The following is an 18,405-nucleotide window of genomic DNA, read 5'->3' on the forward strand; positions in this document are numbered from 1 at the left end:
AATAAATGCTTTTCAGAAACAAACTCTGTTCTTATATGATCTACTTCTCGATTATGGATCTTAGTTTAAGTCTTCTGTTCAAGTACTGAAGATTTAGCATTCTTTCATTCAACAAATCCTGACTATGACATGCCAGTCACTGGAAATTTGACAGTAAGGAAGGCATTTTCTGTTGTCCGGCAACTCACAGCCTGAGAGGACACATATGTGTGAACATGTCTGCAAAATGAACTGCGATTTTGAAAATGCTAAAACATTTGCCATTCCCCTGAAACAATGTTTGTCTGGCATCCCACACACTAAATCCCTGGAATCCACTCTTGGAAGAACAAGTACTACTAAGCAAAAAAGAGACTCAGTGTTCAGCTTTGGATTTCAGAGCTGATTTAGTAGTGTTTTCAGCTGGACAATAGTTTTAAAAGCCAGGCTGGACTGACAGTGAAGCTTTCTTCTGCATGTATCCAAAACTAGGACTGACCAACACTCACTGTGTTCTGGGGCAGTACCAGTGACAAACTCGGGGCAGTTCCCACCAGACAGGCAGAGGAAGTAGAAAATCCTTCTTTCTGTCATCAGTGGAGCAGGACACTGCTGAAGAGGAAAGTCACAGAACCAAGAGTTCAGATCAAGTGTCCCTGTGACCCTTCTTCCGGCCTTTCGGCAATCAACCCCTTCACACACCCCAAGTGTGAGGATGATATCAACAAACGCTTAAGATACCAAGACAAGGTTTGGGGAAAATCTCTTGGTAGACAAGCAGGGGCAGTGGAATTTGTTATCCGAGGCTCTGGGTACAGTCCAGGGACTTTGGATGCCCCTGCATTCAAAAAGCACATGGAAGTTTCCATGACAGCATAGCAGAAGGTGAGCAAGAGGCTTGAAGTCAGCTCCCCAAGCCTTGTACTCACAGGCAAAAGGAGATAAAGCTGTCATAACTTCCAAGGTTGTGGAGGTGTTTAGCTCAGGGATTCAGACATCAACTGGAACACTTGCCATATTGGTTATGAACAAACCATATTGGTTTGCGTCCTCATTCTGGTTTCAATTCTAGCTTCCTGCTAATGCACACCCTGGAAGGCAACAGATAATGGATAACAGAGTATCTTGGTTCCTGTCACCAGATGGGAGATCTGGATTGAGTTCTGGGCTCCTGGCTTTGCTCTGGCTCAGCCCCAGCTGCTGAGGACATTTGGGGCATGAACCAGCAGATGAAAGATCTCGCTCTGTCTCTATCTTTCTGTCTTTCTTCCTTTCAAATAAATGAAAAATAAAAGACTGCCTAGTATAATTCTCCCACTCTTCTGGAGGAGACTAAAATCAGAACAAAGGGGGCTTCACTGTGAAGAGATCTAGCAACTCTGGACTCTGACAGTAGTTCCAACATTGCGCCTCTTAAAAAGACTAGCCAAGACTTTGTCCATCACCAGGGATGCCATTGCAAGAGACCAGAGTTAAACTCAAACATGAAACCATGTAGTAGCAAATACCAGCTAGGGCTGATGTGGAGTTCGGTTTTGAATGGATTAAATAATGAACTAGACAGAGTTTTGTTTCCTTCATCAGAAAATGGGAGTTTTTTTTCCTGTTAGTGGAATGGATTGTAGAAAAATAAGAAGACTACAGTGAATTGCATACTAAGTTGTAGAAAATATTTTGAGGGCTGGGACTGTGGTACAGTGGGTTAAGCCCTGGCCTGAAGTGCCAGCCTCCCATATGGGTGCTGGTTCAAGACCTGGCTGCTCCACTTCCCATCCAGCTCTCTGCTATGGCCTGGGAAAGCTGTAGAAGATGGCCCAAGTCCTTGGGCCCCTGTACCTGCATGGGAGACCTGGAAGAAGCTCCTGGCTCCTGGCTTCCAATCGGCACAGCTCTGGCCATTGCAGCCAATTGGGGAGTGAATTAGCGGATGGAAGACCTCTCTCTCTCTCTCTCTCTCTGCCTCTCCTCTCTCTCTGTGTAACTCTGACTTTCAAATAAGTAAACAAACAAATAAATAAATAAATCTTTTTTTTTAAAAAAAGAAGATTTTGAACCCTTGACTGTTTAAACAGGTGGGTACAGTTTAGGTGATAGAGAAAGAGAAGTTCTGAGATCAAGGGAGGACACAGGGGTAGCATTTAACACACCCTGGAGAAGCAGGGATGCCTCACTGAAGGAGGTGAGACTTGATAGATTGGGAGGAGCTTTTCAGGAAGGAGGTGGTAATAGAGGCCAGATGAAAGAATAATGTGAAAAAAATCATCCTGCAATGCCAGCATCCCATAAGGGCACTGGTTTGAATCTCAGCTGTGCCACTTCTGATTCAGCTTCCTGCTAATGCACCTGGGAAAGCAGCTGAAGATGGCCCAAGTCCTTGGGCCCTTGCACCCACATGGGAGACAAGGATGCAGCTTCTGGCTCCTGACTTCATCCTGGCTCAACCTGCCCACTGTAGCCATTTGGGGAGTGAACCAGCAGATGTAAGACCAATTGATCTCTCTGTCTTTCTCTGTCTCTCTGTCTCTCTCTCTGTGTATGTTTCCCTCTCTCTCTCCTTCCCTTCCTCCCTCCTCTCTCTATAACTCTGCCTTTCAAATAAATGACATAAACCTTTGAAAAAAAAAGAAAAATCATCCTAAGCGGGGAAGGAGGGAGTGCGGGGGAGACACACACACAGAGACAGAGAGTGAGGGAGAGAGAGAGAGAGATACAGAGAGAGACAAAGAGAGACAGAGACAGAGAGACTGACATACATGGAGAGAGACACAGGGAGAAGAACACATGCGTGGCACATTCTGGAAATTGAAAGAAGTTAAGATTCAAGATGCGAAAGCAGTAGGTGTAAAGCAAGGATGCAGGTGGATAAGGGCAGACAGGGGTCAGCACTTTTTGGTCTTCTAAGTGATGCTACGACATGTGGGCTTTATTTCAAGATCAAGGACAGATATGGTAGGGTTTTCAGCAGGAAAATAACATCATCAGATTGGATCTCCAGAAATATTTCTGGGCTACAGCATGGGGAATGGGTTGGACAAAGAACAAGCCTAGAAGGATAGAGAGCGTGTATGAGACTGTTCAGGAATCAGGACAGGAAAAAACAGAGGAGCTGAAGAACAGAATATAGAGGAGAGTCACAGACTCTGGAGAGACTCAGACGTAAAACCCAGTCTCCATTATTAAATGCATGTGATAGGGAGTGGACAAAGAAGTCTGGGATCTAGTTGGCAATTCTGAGTCCAGACTGTCAAGCCCATGGCCCTGAGTTGATTCAGGGCCCCATCTCCTGATGACTGCTTTATTACTAGCACCATAGATCCCTATACAGGCCAGGGAATAGATCAGCAGCCCTGGCCCACCACAGAAGTGGCCTTAACCTTTAGGCCTCTGCTAGCTCTCAGTTCATTTGTGAGACACATGGGAAGGTGGCCAGCTCCTAAGCAAAACCCCAGAATTTCATGCAAATTCAGCCATCTTCTAGGTAGGGAATCTCAGGCTGCAATTGCTTTGGCAGCCAAGTATAGCTGGAGATCCCTACCTTTTAAGCTGCTTCAGGAATCATAGCTGGAAAGTTGATTCACTGGGTGTATAGTAAGCCAATTACATGGAGCCATGCTACTCACAGTCAATGTTTCATAACATGATAAGCTCCCATCTGATAGGACAAGAGACACAGGCAATGTAGAGAAGCGACCTATTTTAGGGCTCCCAGTTTTTTGTTTGTTTGCAGAATCAGGACTGGCTACCAATCCATATTCTTGATTTCCAAACTGGATCTGTTTCCATTTCCATGTCCCCAAAGGTTAGTAAGGACTACCACCTGACCTACTTGATACCCTCACCAAGCTCTGAACCCACTCAAAGAAGGAGCTGTTCTTGATTCTTCTTTGAAACTCCTCCAAATCCTTTTGGGGCTTCCCAGACAGACTCCATGATGCCATCTCTTCCAGGGTATTTCCGGGACCCTTTCTTTGGAAGCAATGTCCTTCTGATTCCTCAGCACTGATCTCTGGCTGCGATCTTAAAGTCCACATGCTCTGAAAGCGCGGCTGATCTCTGTACATCCATGTCTCATCCCAGATTCTGCAGTTCTGTGCTGAAGGGACCTCTTGGGCTGGTTCCCTATGGAGTCCTCCTCCTTCTCACAGTACAAGGATTTGGTAGAGAAACAGCACATAATAGTGAGCCGTCTTGTTTAGGCCAACTCAGGGACTACTACAATGGCCTTTAATCCTGTTCTTTGCATTTGGCCTTGTCCCCTTCCAATACACTCACTATCTGCAGGCAGCATAATTTTCATTTTTTTAAAAATATTTACTTGTTTTACTTGGAAGGAAGAGTCACAGAGAGGCTGAGAGGCTGAAAGAGAGAGAAAGAGAAAGAGAAAGAGAAAGAGAAAGAGAAAGAGAAAGAGAGAGAGAGAGAGAGAGAGAGAGAGAGAGGTCTTCCATCTGCTGGTTTGCTCCTCAGATGGCAACTGCCTGAGCTGTACCGATTTGAAGCCAGGAGCCAGGAGCTTCTTCCAGTCTCTCACATGGGTGCAGCAACCCAAGGACTTGGGACGTCTTCCACTGCTTCCCCAGGCCATAGCAGAGAGCTGGATTGGAAGGGGAGCAGTCAGGATTGGAAATGGCTCCCATATGGGATGCTGGCACTGTAACCGGTGGCTTTACCTGCTGCACCACAGTGCTGGCTCCAGCATAATTTTCTAAAATGATGCTTCTCCTCACATACATCATTGGCTTCATGTATTCATGCTTTATTGCTGTCATAAAAAAATCACCACAAACTTAAATGTCTTAAAACAACAGACACCTTTTATTCTGTAGGTCAGAAGTCTGACATGGATTTCTAGGATGAAATCAAAATGTCAACAGGGTTGCACTCTTTCTAGAGGCTGCAGAGACTAATCCATTTCCTTGCTTCTTCCAGCTTCTGAGGATACCCACATTCGTTGGTTCATAAATGACTTCAAGCCTTTTTCACATTATGGGTTCTAAGCTCACCCTTTGCTTCCTTTCTACTTTTATGATTACATTGGACCCAGCAACATAAGCCCAAAAATGTCTTTATCTGACAAGTAGATATACAACCTTACCGTACCTGCACTCTTAATGCCCCCTTTGCCATGGAACGTATTCAGTTCATTTAGAAGATTCCAAGGATTTAGGTATAGATATGTTGGAAGCTTGATGTTGTTCTTATCACACTCTGGTTTTTTCATTTGATCCACAATGACTTTGTTGCTACCTCTCTTTTCATTTGGGGATTAGGTTTCCCTTCTATGTGTTTCCATACCACCTATTCTGCCCCTATGATAGTATTTTCACAATGAACTGTTGTTCCTGGTCACCCTCCATCTCCCTCACTAAAACATGAGCATTTGAGGGCATGGACCATGCCTGTGTCATTCACTGCTATGCATCCAGTGTAATTCAGTGGTTGATGCATGCACTTGGGGCTCAATAAGTGCTTATTCAATGAATGAATGAATGCCCCTTAGCCGACTAGAAATGGAGAGTAAGTGATGCATTCAGCTGTGATACTGCAATCTCCCTCCTGTGGGACCTGGGCCATTACCTGATTCATTTTTGCTTCCCTCCCTTCCCATTTCTTTCTTGCCTGGATAGCTAGCACACAGAACATATATCAATTTTAAGTCTAATATCTACTGATTGCTTGTAAAATGCTATACAAAAAATGCTATACAGTATTCTAAGGGCTTTACATATATCATCTCATTTCACACAACAACCTTGAGAAATAAGTGCTGTTACTCTCACTTTTTAAAAAATGAGGTAGTAGAGACATAAAGGGGTTAAATGCACAAAGTTTATAAGCTAGACTGAAAAGTCTAACTCTATGTTCTTAGAAACAATGTAAAAACGTGTTAGTGAATGTTTAATTTTGCCCTTAAATGAAATGTTGAAAAATAAAACTTGACTTGAAAATACCTGCAGTGGGGTGGACATTGTATGAAAACACTGCTTGAGATGTCAGATGGCCTGGATTGAAGTCCAGGTCCACTTCCAGTTCCAGCCTCTTGCTAATGTGCACCCTGGGATGTAGCAGATTATGGTTAAAGTCCTTGGGTTCTTTTTTTTTTTTTTTAATTTGACAGTAGTTAATGAGAGAGACAGAGAGAAAGGTCTTCTTCCCTTGGTTCACTCCCCAAATGGCTGCTACGGCCAGAGCTACACCTATCTGAAGCCAGGAGCCGGGTGCTTCTTCCTGGTCTCCCATGTGGGTGCAGGGGCCCAAGCACTTGGGCCGTAGTACTTGGGTTCTTACCACCCAGAAGAAGGATCCAGACTGAGTTCCAGGCTCCTGGTTTGACCTGGCCCGACCCTGACTATTGTGGGATTTGGAGAGTGAACTGGTGGATGGAAGATAGATAGATAGATAGATAATCTCAAACTCTCTCTCTCTCTGTCTATATATGTCTCCCTTTCTCTCTGCCTTTCAAATAAATAAACAAAACTTCTTTTAAACAAGATTAGTTAAGTTACTATTTTAAGAAAAATGAGGTGAGTCTAAGATGGCGGAATAGGGAGGGAGCACACCGATGGTCCAGGAAGGGAAAGTTCAAAGAGGGGTGAGAATTTGTAGTTTTGGGGAAAGGGAAGCTCTTCTGGAACTGGGGAGACAGGGTGGACCTGCGAGGAGGACACGGACGCCTGAGGCGCAGGACACCAGCAGGAGTGTGTACGCACCAGCGCTGGAAGCCGAGGTGAGACGGGGCGCTTGCCCAGCACCTCTGCAACAGCCACCGCTGCCCCTCCCCCAACCCACCCTGGGATGGACACTCAGAAAGGTGAAATCACTTTCCTCTGACTCACTCACGATTGCATCCGGGCTGTTGGCTCCGGTCTGCCAACTATCCCTCTGATCATTGCGAGGTCTTCCTTTCTTTCTCTTCCCTGCCTTCATTCACACACAGGTATGCATGGACACACACACATCACCCACACATACTAAGTGAAGCCTGCATTACACATTGCACCTTGCACATGCCTTCCCTCTCTGAATGCAAAACCGCTTCTACCAGTGGCACCAAACTCACTTTCGCATTCCAGACATGGCTGTTACTAACTCCTGCCCTGGTAATTGTGATCTCTGAAATTGAAAGAAATTATAGGCTAGAGAAACATTATCTTCTCAGCTCCTTCGCCCTGTTTCTCCCAGCCTGTGTATGTCAGCACTGGCATTCCTTGTCCTGTCATAACACAGGGAACAAGATGAGCTGCTGTCAGCAGGGGCTCTGCAGCATCTTCCCAGAGTTTCCTCTCTAGTTCTCATGGGAGGGAATCAAAGGTCCTGACACTTTGACATCAAACTTTAGAGCTGAGGTTGCAGAGAGTTCAGCATCACTAGGTCCAACCTCTACATCTTTCTGACAGAGTACTATCATTACCTCTACCTTTCAGATGCTATAGATGAGACTTGGGGAAGAAAATTAGCCTTACCCCAGATCACACAGCAGTAATGTAGCAGAACAGAGATTCAAGTCTTCGGCCTGCCTCTTCACACAGATCTGCAGGGCTGCAGAGAATAATCCCCTGGTTCAATATGGCAGTTGAGCCCTCTAATGGATGGGTGCCTCTGTCCATGCTCTCTCACTAGAGCCCAGTTTTGGGACTGCAGGCTCCAAGTTACCTCCCTCATTCCCCCAGGCAAAGGTAGAAGCCTTTGTACCTTCAAAAATGTTTCAGGTTCAGTTAGAATCTTTATATGCTGTTGTTTGGACATCTTCTGGTCTCAGGAAACTTCTATCACATACCACCAGTTCACTGTACACTCCCCACAGGAAGGGCCTGGGGTCCTTTCATATTGCCATCTCCAAGGTTCAGCATAGGAGCACACACCCAGCAGGTGCACAAAAGCACTATGCCCCTGAGTGAGTCCCCCAGCAGACCAATTCTTTCTGAATTTTAGTGCACACCCTCATCACTCTCAATAATCCTTGGTCCTGGGGCTGGCATTCTGGTGCAGCAGGTAAAGCCATCACCTTCAATGCCAGCATCCTATATGGGCATTTTGAGTCCTGGCTGCTTCACTTCGAATCCAAATCCCTAACAATGCACCTGAGAAATCAGTGGAGGGTGGTCCAAGTCCTTAGGCCCCTGTACCCACATAGGAGACCTGGATGAAACTCCTGCCTCCTGACCTTAGGCTGGCTGTCTTGGCTGTTGCGGCCATCTGGGGAGTGAACCAGCAGACGGAGGATTTCTTTCTGTCTCTCCCTCTCTCTCTATTAACTCTAAATTTAAAATAAATAAAAAATAAATATCAAAAAATAAAAAAAGAACCTTCAGTCCTGTTCTGGACACAGAAGTAGGGTGCCCAAATTCTATAAGACTGTGCCATTAACTTGCTGCAGTACAAGTAATTTCTCATCTCTTGTGGGCTATTAAGCCATAAGGCCATTCCTTTGAGTAACACAAGTGTGCCCAAATGGCTCCAACACAGAGAGATAAGAGCAAGCCCCCAGGAGAGGGCGTCCTCTTCTCACCAGGCCCTTTGAGTCTTCACTTTCAACTTTTTTGAAGTACTCTTTTACCACCAAGATTTCTATCTTGGCTCCATCTCCCAACCCCCATGTAGCTTTGATTAGATAGGACATTCATTCTTTCTTGGGCTTCTTTTTTATCATCAGAAAAATCAGAGTAATAACCACCCCTGCTTCACATACTTGCTTTGAGGATGAAAACAGCCCATAAAATGAATTACTTTGCAGAAGGCCTGAGAAGAGCAGGCTCTCAATAAACGGTAGCTTTGCTGCTGCAGAATGCACACACTAGCATGTTTTAATTTAGCATATTAAAAAATCTTGACATTAGCAATGAGGAGGGCACACATTTCAGCTGGACTGGATCTCAGATCTTTTCCTTCCACCTCTGCCACAATTTGCTCAAGCTACATAACAGTTATAATGAAGGCACAGGACCTGTGGCTGCCATCATGGAATCTCCCCCAGCCCCGTGCTAGTAGATTAGATTCCTTCCTAACCATGCAGCTTACTCACAGCCTCTGGTAGATCTGCCAGTGCTAAAGGCGGTGGCCCAGTATCATAAGCTGTACACCCCTCTTCCTCTTGCAGCATGCCCTATACTTGCTGTGGGTTTGTCTATTTCCCTGATTTTGAAAGCACAGACTGTCTCCTTTCCCCCTTTACTCAGTCCCTAAGAAAGTATTCAGACCAGATATGCTCAAAATTGTTTGTGAAGTTGAGCTTCTGGGAGATTGGACTCCAAATTAAAAGAAAGGGATATTTCAAGATTCCTAATGTAAAGCAACAGACAGGAAAAATCAAAGCCACATTGTAACTAACAACTAGATCCATTCATCTGTAACTACATTCTTTTTTATTATTGTTGTTGTTAACATTTAAAAGCAAGCTAAGAGGTAGACTTTGGAATCAGAACACAGGGCCTAAGGACAGCTGGTTCTGGTGTGAATTTGTGGCTGATGTCTCATCTCTGAAATCCTCCTCTTTGCTTTTGTCTTTCCCATTCTCCCTGGGGCACCTTGGAAGTCTTTCCATATAGCTACCTCTAATGAGCTTCGCAAAGTGAGAAATCTGCAGCAATAGAAGAAAATCTAATAGCAATTGCTTTCTTGCTCATTCTCCACTTTCTCTCTCCTTTTTTATTAGTCATTAGCTATGGAGAAAGAAAACACCCAAAGGCGATAGAAAGGCAGCAATATTTGCACGTGCTTTTGGCAAGACTGCGCTAATGAGGAGCTCTGACCACCTCTCCAACAGACCTGCCATCAGTTGTTGCCAAATCCAGAACCTACTAGTGAGGGCGCCAGCCAATTTGCTTCATCATCAAGGTGAAGTGTGCACACTGTGTCACAGGACAGTTGGAAATTTTTTAAGTGCTTCTTAAAACCAAGGGGGTGACAAGACTTAAAAAGGGCCTAGGAAAATAAAAATCCAATTAATGGACGCAAGTTTTTGGACTTTTCAAATTACAGCAAAATGTAATTGAATCCAGTTTCTAAGAAGCTGTGTCTCGGTAAACACTTTATCAGCTTCTGCTTATGTTGTCACAAGCAATCACCTGAGTGGGCTAAGCGTTAGATTTGTCTGTAGCAACCCTACCCACACTCATTAAGAGAGAGTCTTACCTCTACTTCCTGCTAGCCGTGTGATCCTAAGCAAGTTATTTAATTTCAGGAGCTTCCGTTTCCTCATTTATAAAATGAAGATCATCATGGTATTTATTCTTATAGACACAATTATAAGAAATAAAAGAGGATTGAATATAAATAGCATGTGTGGTATATGTTCATGAATTTAAACAACTTGCATATGTGTTAGTCTGTATGGTGGTTATTGTGACTATGGCTACTTATTGCCTGGTAGGAAGAACTGGATTAATGTTTTAATTCTGCATCTTGCAACTCTGGACATGTTTTCAGACCCTTCAAGTTTATGTTTCCTCCTTTGTTAACAGGAACAAAAATCACAGTACAATTCTTGATGAGTTCTGGCGGAATTGATGAGATGACACAGGCAGTGTGACTCTTGGCACATCATACTATGCATTCCTTAAATATTAATTATGTATTATTGGGATTGTGAATAGGAATGTGGCTTCAATTTTTAAAAATAACATATGCAGGAAACCTCAAAGAATCAGCAAGGACAAATACCTGGAACTAATGCATGATTATGGTAAGGCTGCAGAATACAGGTTCATATGCCAAAGTCAACTGCTTTCCTATGTGTCAGCAATAACACAATACCATTTACATTAGTACCATATAAATGAAATACTTGGGTTTAGGTTGAAGACAAGCCAAGTATATACAAGATCTACATGAAAAAAAAAAACCTATAAAACTGATTAAAGGAATCTAAGAACGAAATAAATGGCAAGTGATTCCATGTTCATGTTCAATATTGTTAAAATGTCAGTTCTTCTTAACTTGATATATAGACTTAATGTACTCCCAATCAAAACCCTAGTAAGTTATTTTGTAGGACCAACAAAATGATTTTGAAGCCAATGCGGAAAAGCAAAAGACCCAGACTAACCCCCACAATACTGAAGGAGAAAAACAAAGTCAGAGGACGAACAGCATCTGACTTTAAGACTTATTATAAAGCTATAGTATTGTAGAAATGATAGAATGATCAGTAGAACAGAACAGAGAGACCAGAAATAGACCAATACAAATCTAGGGAACTGATGTTTGACAAAGGAACAAAGGCAATATAATGAGAAAACATCTCCTTGAGTGGTGCTGGAATCATAAGACATCTTGTGCAAAAAAAAAAAAAAAAAAAAACTTAGAAACAATCCAGGCCGGCGCCGCGACTCACTAGGCTAATCCTCCGCCTTGCGGCGCCGGCACACCGGGTTCTAGTCCCGGTCGGGGCACCAGATTCTGTCCCGGTTGCTCCTCTTCCAGGCCAGCTCTCTGCTGTGGCCAGGGAGTGCAGTGGAGGATGGCCCGAGTGCTTGGGCCCTGCACCCCATGGGAGACCAGGAGAAGCACCTGGCTCCTGCCTTTGGATCAGCGCAGCGCGGTGCACCGGCAGCAGCGTGCTGGCCGCGGCGGCCATTGGAGGGTGAACCAACGGCAAAGGAAGACCTTTCTCTCTGTCTCTCACTGTCCACTCTACCTGTCAAAAAAAAAAAAAAAGAAAGAAAGAAAAGAAAAGAAACAATCCAAATACAGACTCTTCATATTTCATAAAATGAAGAAATTTATTTAACTCAAAATTATCAAAAACCTAAATATAAAACAAACAAAACCTGTAAGACCTCTAGATGATAATACAGGAGAAGATCTTGGTAACCTTGGGTTTAGTGATGTGTTTTAAATACAACACAAAAAGCATGATCCATAAAGGAAAAATAAGCTGATAAGTTGGATTTTATTAAAATTGAAAACTTGTGTTTTGTGAAAGATGCTGTTAAGAGAATGAACAGACATTCCACAGACTGGGAATATTTGTAAAACTTGTATCTGATAAAAGACTTCTATCCAAAATATATAAAGAATACTTCAGACTCAAAAATAAGAAAACAAACAAGCTAATTTAAAAAATGAACAAAAGATCTGAACAGATACCTCACCAAAAAAGAAATACAGATGGCAAATAAGCAGATCAATGTATGTACACCATCACATGTTATTCTAGAAATGCTTAATTAATAACCAAGAAACACTACTACTTGATTATTAGAACAGCTACAATCTAAAATGCTATCATTAAATACTGGCAAGAATGGGGTGAAATGGAGAGATTTTACTGGTGGTGGGAATGCAAAATGGCACAGGCACTTTGGCAGATATCTGGGCAATTTCTTTTTTAAAAAAATTTAAAGATATATTTATTTATTTGAGAGGCAGAGTTACTGCAGAGAGAGGCAAAGACAGAAAAGTTTTCCATTCACTGGTTCACTTCCCAAATTGCCACAACGGCTGGTGCTGTGCTGATCTGAAGCCTGAAATTAGGAGCTTCCTTTGGGTTTCTCATGTGGGTGTAGGGTTCCAAACCCTTGGGCCATCTTCTGCTGCTTTCCCAGTACATAGTAGAGAACTGGATTAGAAGAGGAGCAGTACAGCTCTCTGCTATGGCCTGGGAAGGCAGTGGAGCATGGCCTGAGTGCTTGGGCTCCTGCACCCAGATGGGAGACCAGGAAGAAGCACCTGGCTCCTGGCTTTGGATCGGTGCAGCGCGCCGGCTGTAGTGGCCATTTGGGGGATGAACCAACGGAGGGAAGATCTTTCTCTCTGTCTGTTTCTCTCACTGTCTAACTCTGCCTGTCAAATAAAAAACAAAGCAAAACAAAACAAAAAAAAAAAAAGAAGAAGAAGATGATGAGCAACCAGGACACAATTGGCACCCACATGGGATGTCGGTGCTGTAGGCAGAGGCTTAGCCTACTATGCCATGGTGTCAGCCCCTGGGAAATTTCTTATAAAACTCAACAGTCTTAGCAGACATTTCAGTTGGGTAACAATTGTGTTACCTGGTATTTACCTAAATGAGTTAAAAACATGCCAATTCTAAACCTTGCACATGAACATTGACAGTGACCTTATTCCTAGTGATCAAAATTCAGAAACAACTAAGATGTCCTTCAAGGTGTGCCGAATAAATAGCTTGTGGTGCATCCATACACTGGAATATTATTCAGCAATCAAAAGGAATGGGATATCTAGTCATTAAAACACATGGAGGAGCTTTCAATGTGTGTTGCTGAATGAAAGGAGTCAGTCTGAAAACTCTTTGCACTGTATGATTCCAACCACATGACAGGCTGGAAAAGAAAGCTACAAAGAAAGTGAAGAGACTGAGGGATGTCAGCACTTAAGGAAGAGAATGGAAAGAGAAACAAATGAAACGCAGGGGAATTTGCAGAAGAGAAAGTGTTCTGTATAATACTGTAATGATGAACATAGGGTATTATGCAATTTGTCAAAATCCATAGAATGATGCACATAAAATGTCAAGTCCAAACTTTAGCTAATAATATGATATCTGGGGCCCAGTACTATATTGTAGTGGGTTAAGTTGCCAGTCACTTTCTGGGTCTTTAAAACACAAAAACCTTTTTGACTCCAGTTATAGAATATAGGCTTTTTTAACCTAAGAAGTATATTTAGAAATTCTTTTGATCAATTACTTAATAAATGCTGGAATTCTTGTAACCACATCATCCTAGGAGGTACAGCTCCCTAGTCCAGTCTCTCCAACCGATGTGATCTTCTGCACATGCATCTTGACATTAGAAATGCACCTCTTTTCTCTCTTTGCTATTACTTTCACTCACCAGGCATAGACTTTCTGATCTCAAAACTGCATGACAGAGCAGAACTCATCACTCACAGCCTTTGTTCTGCACCACTTTTCTTGACCCAATCCTACCTTGCTTCTGTGCTTCCTGGTATTGATCTTATTGTTCCTTCACCAGCCTCTAGACCCTGTTTCAGGTTTTAATTTCAATGCCAAATCTGATTGCCCCAGCTATGGCCCTGGCTCCTACAACTCCACTTAATAATGACCTCCAAAGATAGTCAGGTCATAAATCCTGGAATCTGTGAATGTCACCTTCTGTGATGGGCTGAAGCATGTCCTGATCCCACCTCCCCCTGCCTGACCAAAACAAACAAACAAGCAAAAATCCACTCATACGTGAAGTCTTCAAAATATCTCCCAAAATCTCAGAATGTGACTGTATTTGGAGATGAGCCATCAAAGAAGAAATTAAGTTCAAATTAGGTCACTAAAATGGGCCCTGTAGGTGGTGTCTTTATAAGCAGAGGAAATTTGCTTGTAGACATGGGGAGAGTGACACACACAGAGGAAAGATAAATCACTCCGTGAGAAGATGACCATCTCCATACAAAGGAGGGAGCCTCAAAGGAAACCAAACCTGCTGATATCTTGATCGCAGATGTGAGAAAATAGGCTTCTTTTGTTTAAGCTCCCTGGTCTATGGTATTCTGTTAACAACCCTAACAAACTATTACACGTTACCTGAACAAAGAGACTTTGCGAAGAACAATCCTCCTATCTAACTTCTCCATCCTCAGTAAATTAAGGATCTTACAATGAGGAGATTGTCCTTGGTGATCTTGATGGTCCCTAAGTGCCATCACATCTGATATCCCTATAATTGGGAAACAGAGGGACATTTGAGTCTAAGAGGGAGTGAAGGTGGAATGAAGATGGAAGGAAATACTGGAGTGATGCAGCCACAAGCCAAGGAATGCCAGCACCTGCAAAAGACAAGCAATGGATTCTCCTACAGAACCTCCAGAAGGTAGCCCTGCTAACACCTTGATTTTAGGGCCACAACACTCAGAAATGTAAGGGAATACACATATACTATTCAAACTACCAGATTTCAGATAACTGGTTACAGCAGCCAGATGAAACTGATTCATGCACATGCTAAGAGAAACACTGTTTTTGACCTAATGCGTCTCCAGTGCTTCCTCTACAGCCAATAACACTCCAGCAGGCGCCTGAAAGTCACTGAACCAGAGCCTTGACCAGAAGAGAGAAATCTGCTGAGATAGCCTGCACTTCTGGGGACTCTATAGAGAATAACCTTGGACATCTGCCAAGACCAAATTTGAATCTCTACTCCAAAATGGTCAGTTATGTGATTGTGAGCATTTTACTCCATCTAAACCTCAATTTACTAATCAATAAATGGAGATAAAATTATCAACCTTATAAATTTGCTGTAAGAATTTTAAATCACATCAGTAAAATGAAGAACATATTTTCTAGAATAGAGAAGGTCATTCATGTTCCCAATAAGTAATAGTAATGAATGCTATCATTAATTCTTTTGGGTTTTCCAGTAATTCAAACCGATTTCCATTTTCCAGTCACTGAGAGTACTTGGAAACCTGGTTTGGAACTTAGCTCTGTCACTAGCTATTTTCACCTCTTTCTTTACCATCTCTGAGTATCCGTGGGATGCTTAGAATCAAACACTACGGTCATTGTTGACTTCAGTCATGTTACTTTGTTTTCAAGGAAGGATGAGTGGCTTACTTGCAGAGGGGATGAGTGATTTACTCAAAGCCCCACAGCTAACAAGCGACTACCCTGTGATTTAAGTTCAGGTGCTGTCCATCATGCTACACTATGTCTCATGCTGTAGACCTATCTCTCCAAATTGTTCACTTCAAAATATAACGCTTGCACCTACAGTTTCTGCTTAAATAGGTGGAGATGTTTTCTGTCTATAAGGCTAGGATCCCCTCCTTCCCTCTTTTGGAGACTCCCTTTCCCAGGGCAGCTCCTAGTAAGGAGACAGATGGGAGGACTCTAAGCAGGTGGTGGGAAACCCTGCATCTTGTGCTTTTGTGTTGGAGAATGTGGCAACACACCTAATAGTCCTCCCTCCCCCCAGGAAACCAGCACTTACCCGAAGTGCCTTCTCGCTCTGTCAGCAATCCAGACCATATGGTTAATTAGCTGAAATTTGCGACCGCATCTGTGATGCTATTTCTCTTTTTGGCATGTGTGAACTTAATTAACGAAGCCAGGGGAAGCTCCCTGGCCCTCTGGGAGCATGGTGGACATGGGGGTCATAAAGCAAGCCTGTGGTCTGTGGGTGGGATAACACAGGTGGTTGAGGGTCAAGAAATGGAGGATAGAGAGGGCTGTGTGGCCAGCTGAAGATGAGGTCTTTCTGGTGTTTGCTTCACTGTGTGTGGAACACAGTGTCACACAGACTCCCATCTGTGAATGTTGGCAAGCATCCTCCAAAAGAGGCCAACCTCCCTGCATGACGGAATGTAGGCTTCCTTCTCTAATCACCCTGAGCCCTTCAAATTCTATCATTACTCCATAGAATAGGTGTCACCCCAGCCGTATGGCAGGCGCTATATCATACCAAGTGTCCAACAGAGATGGCTGATTGGTCCAAGGAATGAACACAGCCTTTCGAACCTTTGTTTCCTCATCTATATGGTAGAGATAATGAAAGTAACATCCTACCATTTTACTGATGACAACATGAGATAAAGTCCAGGTAACACTTATCACAGTCTCTGATGTTGTAGGTATTCAATAAGGATTTATTGAGTGAATGGATGAACAAGAAAGTATGAATGAATAGTGGAATCAAATAGCAATTGAATTTAATACTGAAGGAAGCACGAGAGATCAAAATCTAGTCTTTTTCTCCCACTGTGTCTCAGTTTCTTTATCTGTAAAATGAGGACATTAAAACCACCTCCTTCACTGGGTTCCTTGGGGATTAAAATGAACAACATTGAGAATTTTAGGAGAGTTCCTGGAATCTAATAAGCATTCAAACATTGCAGCTGTTGTGAATAATAACAAAACAGGAGAGAGACTTGCCCAAGAATAGCAGTTTGTGGTATGTCCCGCATTATAACTCAAGGCTCCTCCTTGCAGTCCATGCTACTACTTCCTGAACCTTGTGGGTTTGGCCCTGGTCAGAGAATGCCAAAATGCATGTGGCAGATTATTGAAGGGTCACTGGTATACTAGTGGAGACATAGCCTTTCTTTGGAGAACACCTAGGTTAAAAGTCAAGTCCAGAATGCTTTGGCCAATGTTAACAGAACAATCTTGTCCATTTGGAAGCTCACTAGGTCTACTACATATTTTTCAGATTGAGCCAAGTATGCAACAGCAAAGGGAGAATGAAATATAGCCTTTCTCTGCAAGCCAAGCTTGGTGTCCATGTAGGATTTTTTCCTTTAATTCACTGACACACAGCTATTGTATAGGCAGCTGTGGCCTTGGAGCTTTCTCTGGGGGTCAGTATAGACCTCAGGGGCAGGGGACCCTGAAGTCACAAACAACTAGGGCAGGGGCTTCATGAGCACAGGCTCACTGTCTATCTTACTCATCTCTATATCCTTAGTGTCTGCTATGGTGCCTGGCCTAGGTGACATTCCAATGGTGAGTGAATGAAGCACTGTCCTCCTAACCCATCACAGACCCTCTCATGTGGCATGGGCTAAGTGTGTGCTATCTCATCCTATGACTGAAGTAGATAGAGGAGAGGCCTGTGTGGGAAAACAGTGATTTCCTAGAAATTTAGCTCTCTATCCAGGAAAAGCGGCTAATTTATTGAGGAGTGGATCTGTGTCAGGTACAGGATTACAACTGTAGATGCAGTATTTCCTTGCAGTCACAGCAGACCTAACAGATGGTTTACAATCTGCAGAGAGGGGCTCGGAGGCTTCACAAGGCTAAGGGATTTCCCTACGGTCAAATAGCTCCTAAGGAGCAAGGTCGACATAAGGAGACTTGTATTTTGCTGCTTCAAGCCTTTATTAGCCACTATGCTGTGCTCTACTTGGGTCACTGAGATGGTTAGTGGATCACAGGAGACCACCAATCCCTCTGTCTGCTACAGTATTTCCCTCCACTTGCACAGTGCTCACTCCTCCACTTCATTCAGGCCTCTGCTTAATTGTCACCTCCCACAAGAAGCCTGTCAAGATCATCTGATATAAAAAAAATCTAATTCCAAACCCTTCTTTGCTCTCCTTCACATCACTTATCACCACTAGAGATAAATGTCAGTTTTCTCCTGGCTGCTATCACATCCCTATCTATTCCCAGAAGGTAGTTCTATGGGGGCAAGTTCATTATCTGTCCGGTGAACTGCGATTTTTACCAACATCCACGATGGTATCCTACATATAAAAATGCCTGCCACCAGTGCCATGGCTCAATAGGCTGATCCTCTGCCTATGGTGCCAGCACACTGGGTTCTAGTCCCGGTCAGGGCGCAGGATTCTGTCCTGGTTGCTCCTCTTCCAGGACAGCTCTCTGCTGTGGCCCAGGAGTGCAGTGGAGGATGGCCCAAGTGCTTGGGCCCTGCACCCCATGGGAGACCAGGAGAAGCACCTGGCTCCTGCCTTCGGATCAGCGCAGTGTGCCGTCACGGCCATTGG

At 43.5% G+C, this 18,405-nt stretch overlaps 1 protein-coding gene across 6 annotated transcripts in view; it reads right to left on the minus strand.

Annotated features, from left to right (window-relative positions):
• The window catches only part of ASTN2 (astrotactin 2), a 1,018,233-nt gene that overhangs the window by 284,224 nt on the left and 715,604 nt on the right, over positions 1 to 18,405 (minus strand). The gene's annotated exons all lie outside the window — the stretch shown is intronic.

The sequence above is a fragment of the Oryctolagus cuniculus genome, chromosome 1 (assembly GCF_051225735.1).
Source record: "Oryctolagus cuniculus isolate XC-2025 breed Fujian yellow rabbit chromosome 1, ASM5122573v1, whole genome shotgun sequence".
In the NCBI taxonomy this organism is placed as follows: Eukaryota; Metazoa; Chordata; class Mammalia; order Lagomorpha; family Leporidae; genus Oryctolagus; species Oryctolagus cuniculus.